Source organism: Daucus carota, chromosome 9 (assembly GCF_001625215.2).
Source record: "Daucus carota subsp. sativus chromosome 9, DH1 v3.0, whole genome shotgun sequence".
Lineage (NCBI taxonomy): Eukaryota > Viridiplantae > Streptophyta > Magnoliopsida > Apiales > Apiaceae > Daucus > Daucus carota.
Window position 1 is genome coordinate 43,146,906 of NC_030389.2, and position 10,106 is coordinate 43,157,011.

Consider the following 10,106-nt stretch of genomic DNA (forward strand, 5'->3'; position numbering starts at 1 on the left):
AGTTACAGTTTTTTAAGAGAATGATGTGTATAGTGAAGTATAAAGTTACCAAGTATTAATTATGCTGTCGTGTCATTTTTCTGGTACATGTTTATCATTTTATTTAAAAGTAAAGTGCATTTTGTGTAAATATTACACTTCTAAAACATAGTAAAGTATATTTATATTTATATTTATAGTAAAGTATATTTATATTTATATTTATAAAGTATATTTATAGTATAGTAAAGTAGCAGAGACTGAATTCAGGGATTCTTTTAATTTAGTTGAGACTCCGGTGCATATTCACATTAGGAGTAATGCTATCTACGAGAATGATATCCTCACTTAAGGAGTAATGAGGAATGCATGCTAACTACACAAAATTACAAAATCAGTTACAATTTTTGAAGAGAATGATGTGTATAGTGAAGTATAAAGTTACTTAGTACTCCCCCCATCTCTTAATACTTTTCCTGTTTCTCTTTGTCACGCTTGTCAACACACACTTGATCATTAACATCTTTAATTTTGTATTAATATTAAATATAAAAATTTCACTGTATTAAGTATTCATAAATACGAATCCAACAAGATCACTCATGACTAAATTTAGTCTTATAGATCAGATGTAAATAAATAATTTATCTCATGTTATGAACAGTCCCGACATATCAAATGGGAAAAGCATTTAGAGACGGAGGGAGTATTAATTATGTTGTCGGGTCATTTTTGTGGTACATGTTTATCATTTTATTTAAAGGCAAAGTGCATTTTGTGTAAATATTACACTTCTAAAACATAGTAAAGTATATTTATATTTTTTTTCTGTCATATTTTCATTATATATAAATTGTTAGAGATGAATATTACTCCCTCCGTCCCTCCCAATCTCTATCTAATGAGTTGGGCACGGAAGTTATGAAATATGGATAAAGTAATGAAAAAAAGAAAGAAAAGTTGGTGAAGTGATAGGACCCATTGATTTTTAATGTATAAAAAGAAGATAGTGGAGTTTAGGTAGTGTGAAAAGGAAAGAAGTGAAGAAGTGGTGGGACCCATTGATTATTTTTGGAGAATTTTGAAATGTAAAGAATTGGATTGGCACCCAAAAAGGAAATTGTAAATAAATGGAAGGACGAAGAAAGTAGTTTTTTATACTTATATTTATCGAACATAGTTATTAATCTTTAAATATTATTAAATTCATTTCACAAATAACAAGCATATATCAAAAAAAATTCATGGTGCAATATTTTTATAAAGTAATATAACTAGAATAAAAGAAATTAAAACCTTGAAAATATAACTCTAATATTCAATTTTGTCACGGCAGTCAAAGTTATTAAATAGTAAATGAGTAGTGCATTATGTGAGGATCGGAGGGAATTAAATAGCATTTATTTCTTCCACTGTTCAGTTAAATCTCATATGGAGAATAATTAACAAGAAATGGTTTTTCACAGACAAGCCTTCCTTCTGTTGAAGAAAACCATATGTCAGGTGTTATCCGGTCAATGGAAATTACTAGTACTTAAAAGATTGCACATTGCTTTGAAATCTTTGAAGGAGCAGAGAATGAATTTCAGGAATTCTTCTAATTTAGTTGAGACTCCGGTGCATATTCACTTTAGGAGTAATGCTACCTACACAAAATTACAAAATCGTTTACTTATGAATATCTACGAGAATGATATCCTCACTTAAGGAGTAATGAGGAATGCATGCTAACTACACAAAATTACAAAATCAGTTACAGTTTTTTAAGAGAATGATGTGTATAGTGAAGTATAAAGTTATCAAGTATTAATTATGCTGTCGTGTCATTTTTCTGGTACATGTTTATCATTTTATTTAAAAGTAAAGTGCATTTTGTGTACCTACACTTGCAATACTGCACTTCTAAAATATAGTAAAGTGCATTTATATTTTTTTCTGTCATATTTTCATTATACATAAATTGTTCAGATGAATATTATTTGTTATGCTTATATTTATTGAACATAGTTATTAATCTTTAAATATTATTCAATTCATTACACAAATAAAAAGCACATATCAAGGAAAAAAAATCATGGTGCAACATTTTTATAAAATAATATAACTACTATAAAAAGAAAATAAAACCTTTAAAATACAACTTTAATCAATTTTGTCAGGGTTGTCCGAAAATTATTTAAACTAAACTTATTAAAATAGTAAATGAGAAGTGCATTATGTGAGGATCGGAGGGAATTAAATAGCTAGCATTCTAAATTTCAAGTGCATTTATTTCTTCCACTGTTTTCACATATTGAGAATTTATTTTTATCTTTGACAAAATGCAGATTTCATTACTCCAAATCATTCTAATACAATCTCTAACATTAACCGGAACAGAACTCCCGTCAAAACTACGATCAGGGTACATAACATATGAGACACATGAGCAAGTTTGTGTGCGGGCATATTCGCAGATCGCTTAATAAAATACAACTTAAGGTTGTTTGCCTCCTTTATTATCTCCCTACACTCCTGAACTACTTGACCAATTCTTGAGCGCATGGGGGCTGAACTTCTGATCATCTGAACTACTACAAGGCAGTCGGATTCAATAGTAACCATAGTCCATCCCATATAAGAAATGCTTAAATTTTCGTGGTCTGCTTGCTGTTTTTTCACAGACAAGCCTTTCTTCTGTTGAAGAAAACCATATCAGGTGTTATCCAGTCAATGGAAATTTTACACTATGTAGCTATAAGAGAGTTGAATAGAGAATATGGCTCAGAAGCCCGAATAAGCAAGCATTTATCCTTTACAGATCGCAAATATTCAAAAAAAAAGAGACAAATTTATGCTTTAAAAGGAAAATTATTCAGAGTACTATACTCCAACAGAAAATAAAGATGAGCTGAAGATATCTGGTAATAGCCTGAAGTTGCAGAGTCAGGCAAGATATCGGTACAAGTTTCTTTGAGTGCCATCCCTCTCCAAATATTCACGCTCAATCAAATCTTCAATTCTTCTTCCAATCACTATAGGGTCCGGCAGAAATCTTGACTGCAGATGCTTTGTGACCTCCACAATGATATCAGTATGATCCAGCACTCGCCTTGATTTCATTATCCGTACTATTGCAGCATCAATATGATGCTTTCGGTTTTTCTCCACCCTCTGCCTTATCTCTAGTTTTTCAGAATCAGAATCCTTTTGAGCAGAAGCAGTTCTTATAGTTAGTTTGTACCTTTTGCCAGTGAAATTTTCATTCACGGAAAATAAGTCCCCCTCACTGACATCCTTGGTGTCCGGATCTTTTTTCAGTACATTCTTTCCCTCGACACAAGCCAAGGAGTGCAGGCTCCTCTTTAAGTCTGATGGAGGGATCTCTGCAGCCTCCTCGATCTCTCTATAGCTATACTGATCAGCATTATTGAACATCATGAGGACACACATCTGATAAGTGGATACAGTCAACTGATGCTCTTGCCCCTTCCCAAAGATTGCCTTCAAGACAGCTGTGCCCATGTTTGTTTGCCAAGACAATCTACGGCCTGCATGAATTCCTAGGTAATAAGAGCGGAACTTCTCACAGAGAGCTGAAATTTCGGCTGGCAGGTTGCAAGTGACAGTGGGCTGGGGAGGCCATGACCCTGTCGTCATAACTTGGACAACCAATGTAGGACTGTCTACCAGCTCAGCATCATGGGACCAATAGAACCCCTGCATTGTTTCTTGAGAAGTTACCATATCCGCGAGCATTCTTTCTAATTTTAATGTGAACTGATATCCAAATTCAGCCTTTAGCATAAGAATCAGACTTCTCTCAGCATTTTCAGAAATATATTTCCCTGACAACAGCCGTTGAGCTAAGTGTTGCTTGTAGTATTTCTCAAAAACATCTTTCTCCTAAGTAACGGAGGAGCACCACTATCTTGTTAAGGGCGGCCTCAACATTCTCCTCACTGACTGCCTTCAGACCTTTCCTCAGTGTATGATCCAGAAACAATGAGACGAATTCAGCCGAGTGAGGATTCAGATTAAAGATGCTTTCAAATGACGAATCAAAAGCATTTTGAAATGTCTTATCATCGCTAAATGCCAGATATATTATATTATCATATTTCTCCTTGACATCCAAGAGGAACTTAACAAACTTTACAGGATTTCTTGCCCTTTCCCTATCAGTAACAAGCTGTTCACCGGTTTCTCTGAGGTGAGAAGCCATCACAGCCTCCATCATTGAAAGACCATCTGGAACCCCGCAAAACAAATTGTACATTTTTCTCAGGTCCTCAAGCTTGTCACCCATAAGCATATTCACTAAGCCTGGCGTATCCAAAAGCCTGGTGTTAATATTAGGGGACAGTAAAACGACGTCCCTCCAAAGATCCATGCCAAGCTTAAGTACAGGGGTTTTATGGTTATCTGGAATATAAGTCCTGTCCATGTAACTCAGAATGTCATGGATCTTCTGCAAAGCTTTCTTATGATCAACCCAATTTCTGTGGACTTCCTCCAGAAACAAATCATCTTTGGCCTCTTCTAAACCTTTTGAAATCTCTTTTAGGTGGTCAGTCATAGTGGACTCTACCCCTGTATACAGCATCTCGCCAAAGTTGTGCAATACCATTTCATATGCATCTCTAAGACAATGAAGAAAACATATGAGAAACATCATCTTGCAGACTTTGCAGTCACAAGGCATTGCATATATGAGTCTGTAAACTTCGAGCAGTATCCAGATATCACAATAAATCTTTGCAGATTCTAACATACACAATTTTAATGAAATTTTACGAGCAGAAAGGTAAATGATGCAGTTATAAATGCAATTTTAATGAAATATTGTGAGCAGAAAGGTAAATGGTGCAACTACAAATGCAATTTGAATGAAATCTTACGAGCAGAAAGGTAAATGATGCAACTACAAAGGCAATTTTAATGAAATCTTACAAGCAGAAAGGTAAATGATGAACATCTTCAACAATGCAAAAAAATTGATGGTAAGAGCTAGTGTGTGTCAAGTAGATCAAAAGCTCAGCAGAAAAACCTAGTTGAACAAAGAGAGTGAGCCTGAGTTGGGAATTAATATGCAAGGTTATTGTTAAATTTCTAGAATGCGTCTCTCAAGTGCAAATTGCTATATATTTAACCTCAGCCCGGTTTCCTTTTTTGTTATGAAATATATCATCTAAGAATTCTGTATCCATTCAATTGTGTATCGTAATAATAGAACAACGTTATAATTGTTCACATGTGATAATGGGTAACATTAGCTTAAAAGTATTACGGCCCGATTTCTTTGTTCGTTATGACATATACTATCTAAGAATTTTATATCAAATTCAATTGTTTATTATTGTCCACGTGTGACAATGGGTAACATTAGTTTAAAAGCTTTACCCCGAGAAACAATTTCCCAAATCAAAACTCCATGTGTCTATAACATAATTTTCCAATAGGGTGATTCTTTAATATCTAATCTTAAATTGTCTCATTTTTATATATCTGCGGACTGATGGAATTAATGGGAAGTCCCAGATATGATAAATGTTTACAGATGTTTCAAGACTAGTAGCAAAATACACTTTAAGCATCTGTTACATGCATGTATCAGAGTGAATAACAATCAACAAGATGGAAGCAACTTTGACAAACATAAACAAGAGAAATGCAGTAGCAAACAATTCACTGGTGCAACTGAAATCAATGTATGAGAGTAAAAAAGTGAAAATTTGAGGCTTACCTATAGAGCTCCTCGTAGCTAAGACGAAAAGCATTGTAATTGTAGATTTCATTGATAGCATGCTCCAATTTCTTCCAAATCTTCTCGGCATACTTGGCATCAACAACCTTGCGCCTCTTAAATTTTTGTTCCTTCTGATTATTATCCATCTCTTCAACTCTTAACTCAATCTACTGATGTACCATTTGGAAAATGAACTCGATCAGCACAATCATGTAGTACATAATTGATCAGAAGTTAACTGACTTTAACATAAACACTTTTTTTCAAGTAGAATACAGACACAACACAATCATACCGTACAAAATTCTTATGCATGTAATTAATAAGTCTAAGAAAGAACAAGAATTAAAGAAATGATCAGAATTTTTTTTTAAACAGATTGTACTTGAGGAAAACACCAACCTGCGCTAGCTCTTTTCAATGTAAATTGGTACTTAAAATATTGAACCTTGCTTTGAAATCTTGTAAGTTGCAGAGAATGAACTCAGAAATCCTTTTAATTTAGTTGAGTAAGTATTCACTTTAGCAGTAATGCTTCCTACATAAAATTACAAAATTTGTTATTTATGGATTTCAAAAAGATGAGATACACGCTTAAGAGTACTCCGTCCGTCCCATTTTAGTTGTCACATTTCTATTTTTGTTGGTCAAATTGACTAATTTTTGACCAAAAATTATGAATCACTTTTCATTAATTTAAAAAAATGAAAATTACATTTTGAAGTTTATTTAAAATTATTTCTGATGATATATTTTTTAATTTCAGTCAAACTTTAGTCAATTTGACTGGCACAAAACCAAATGTTACAACTAAAATGGGACGGATGGAGTAATGACTAATGCATGCTAACTACACAAAATTACAAAATCAGTTACAACTTTTCTAAAGAGGGATGTGTCTATCCATATCCAAGTATAAAGTTAATTACATAGTATTAATTAAGATGTCGGTAATTTTTCTCGTGCATGTTTCTCATTTTATTTAAATATATTTTAATTTGTTTTATTTATAATTTTTTCTTTCATGTTCTCATTATACATAAACAGTTTAAGATGAATATTATTTTGTTATTTTTTTTTGCCACATGTTATTTTATATTCACCGTACATAGTTATTAATCTTTAAATATTATTAAATTCATTTCACAAGTAACAAGCATATATCATAAAAATTCATGGTATAACATTTTTATAAAATAATATAACTAGAATAAAAGGAAAATAAAATCTTGACAATATAAATATGATCAACTTTGTCATGATAGTCGAAAATTATTTAAACTAATTAAAATTATTAAAATAATAAATGAGAAGCGCAACAAAATAACAAAAGAAATCAAACGACTAATAACTAATTCAAAAAGATACATATCAAAAGATTTTATGTACTTAATCATATTCATAATTTAAAATAAGGAATTACAACAAATCTGCATTATTTATGGTTTATTTTGCTAGCTCCTTTACTTTGAGATTATCTTCAATTTTTAATTTATGTTTAAATATTTAAATTGTAATAACAACCTATAATGGCATTAAATATATGAGGATCAGAGGGATTTTTTTTTTTTTTTGTCATAAGACTTTCACAGTGAATTGTATCGAAATACAATACCGATGGAATCGAAAGAGCCTTTTTCATACATATAAACTTTCATCTAACCAAAGGGCATGTCAAAAAGTCCACAAGAAATGAGATAAAAATTTATGATGCCCGAAAAAAAAACACTCGAAAGAAAAAAAAATCCGCAGAACTAAGAAGAAAGGAGAACTTTCATTCAAAAAGTCTATCAACTAACCGAAGGTCATGCAGAGATGGCCCCGAAAATTTAGCCAATAAAACTTTAATGACCGAGAAGAAAACCCAGATAAAGGATAAAAATCCGCGGAAAGGAAAAAAAATAAGGTGGAGAGGAAAAAAGGAGGAAGAAAAAAAGAAACAAGCATGAAAGATTATGCTAGGCACCAAAACAAAGTAATCTAAAATGACATAATCGTTAAAATAACGACAACCAAAATCGCAATATACGATCAATTTCCTCCTACTAGCAATCTAGCATTATTGTTAATTATAAGATGCATTCTGTTCAATTTCCTCCTATTTCTCATTTGTGACTTCCACATTACAAGTTTGACCTCATTTTGTAAGAACTCCAAGTAAATATTGTTACAAGAAATGTTCAAATTTTCGAATGTGCTTGTTTTGTTTGTCTAATTTATTTATAGTGTTGACCTTTAACCATCAGGATTGGTCTGTATACAAGACTGATCAGCAGCAAGCTTAATGAAGGACTGCACAATCACTATTACTAAGCCTGTGATACAATGAAAACCATACTTCCCTCAGACAAGCTTCCTTCTGTTAAACATATTGCCTGTAATTATGCCATGTAGCTAAAATTGAGTTGATCAGAAAAATGGCTCAAACACCCGAATAAGCATAGAAAACTAATTCTTTACCGCTTGCAAGTTGCAAAGATTCAAAAATATATTTATGTTTAAATGTGAAATAAAATTGGTGTACAATACTCCAACCTTAAACAAGGTGACTTGAAAAAATCTAGTGTCATCCTTGTATATACCTATTCGTGTCTCCACCAATAAGGGTTCAATTGAAATCTGTACTGCAGATGCTTCGTGACTTTTGCAATAAATTTTGTAGCCTGCTTTAACGCGATGGAAGGATATCTGTAGCCTGCTTGATCCCTTTACATCTGTACTGATCAGCACCAATGATGATCATGAGGACACACATCTAATATGTAGATAAATTCAGTTTTTTTTTTTTTTTCTGTGACTTCCCAAAGGTTGCATTTTAAGTCCAAAGTGCACATGTTAGTTAAGCCAAGACAAGAATGTGTGTTCTCCTAGAAATAAGAGCGGAACTTCTCACACAGAGCTGACATTTCAGATGGCAGGGTTGCAAGTGACAATGGGCAAGATCTTAATATATATTGTCATTTGTACATTGAGGTAGTTCCGAACTCTTTTTTATTTCTTCACTTCGACGTATCAGTTTTCTTCAAGTAGGCCTGACAATCACAGTGTTCATTAAGCTTTCCAAAAATAAATCTTGTAAAACTCATCAAGAAAAGATAGCTCAAAATAATCCCTGTAGGCTGCGTGTCCTAACTCTTACGACATCTTAATTCCTTTTGTGTTTTATAATATTTGACTCCTGTAATCGGACTGAGACGATATCATCTGATCAAGAAGTCATTTTTTTGGTTGTGCCACTTCATAGTTGATTAATCTTGCCAAAGTTGTGCAATACCATATTATATGCATTTCTGAAACTTTAAAGAAAACATATTAGAAACATCCTCCTTAGTAATATGAAAAAAGAGATTAAACTGGACAATACTAGCTCATAAAGTGGATTTTATAATCGTTTTTTTTTATTAAATTTCTTTTCAACATGTATTCCATATCAATTCAATCATGTTATCCCAAGTGCAAGAAGATTTTAGAATTCAGCTAAAAGATCTTGATAGGCATTGGAAGATAAACATAAACAACCATCCCGGAGTGAGTTTACAATTGGATCGGCCCAGCAGAGTGCTTTCATCCGTTTGTATTTTTTTCGATCTCCAGTTGCACCTAATTATTTAGTGAAATTCAGACAACAACACAATCATACAGTACAAAATTGTTAGAAGGAAAAAAAAAGTGAACTGATACAAATACTAATATGCATGTAAATAAGTCAAGAAAGAACAAGAATGAAAGAAATGATCAGCAGAAAAATGTTAATAACATTGTAATTAAGAAAAAGGCTAATCCGGGCTAGCTTCTTTAAAGGTGAATTAGTGAAAGACTGCACCTTTCTTTAAAAGTTTTTGAGTTGCAGAGAAGTGAATTCAAGAACCCTTTGAATTTACTCCAGGCTATTAGCACATACTCAACTTAAATAGGTGCCTCACTTGATTTTGTAATTAATCTGGAAAAATTGAATCTTTTGGATTTTTGAATATTAAGAGAAGTGCTAGGTATCTGAATTGGGTATTATAAAAGGTTCATGAATGATGTGGCGGAGAATATACGCTAATTCTATTATCATTCGCGGGTAAAATGAAAGATATTCATTGGCGTGGTTGATGTGAAGGAGGTCAGTCTCATTTATTTCTTCGTAACCGACAATGTCTTTTGCAATTTTTTTTTTCTGGAATCAATTTGAGGGTCCCTGACATTTTTCCTGTAATGATATCAGGTTCACCATAAAAGATCCTGTAATGATATCCGGTTCACCAAAAAGATAGATCCACTTTTTCAGAAAAAGAAATGAATAAAATCTACGTGGCTATATAAATATTTTGACATTAACAAAAATCAACGTATTCATTTCAAAAGAATCTACTGGCAACAGTTTGATTCATATTAGACTCTAACATTTTCATGC

General features: G+C 32.5%; 1 pseudogene; it reads right to left on the reverse strand.

The window, feature by feature from the left end:
• Window positions 1-2,904: 2,904 nt before the first annotated feature.
• LOC135149108 (cullin-3B-like) lies at window positions 2,905-5,853 on the reverse strand (annotated as a pseudogene).
• Between the last annotated feature and the right edge of the window lie 4,253 nt (window positions 5,854-10,106).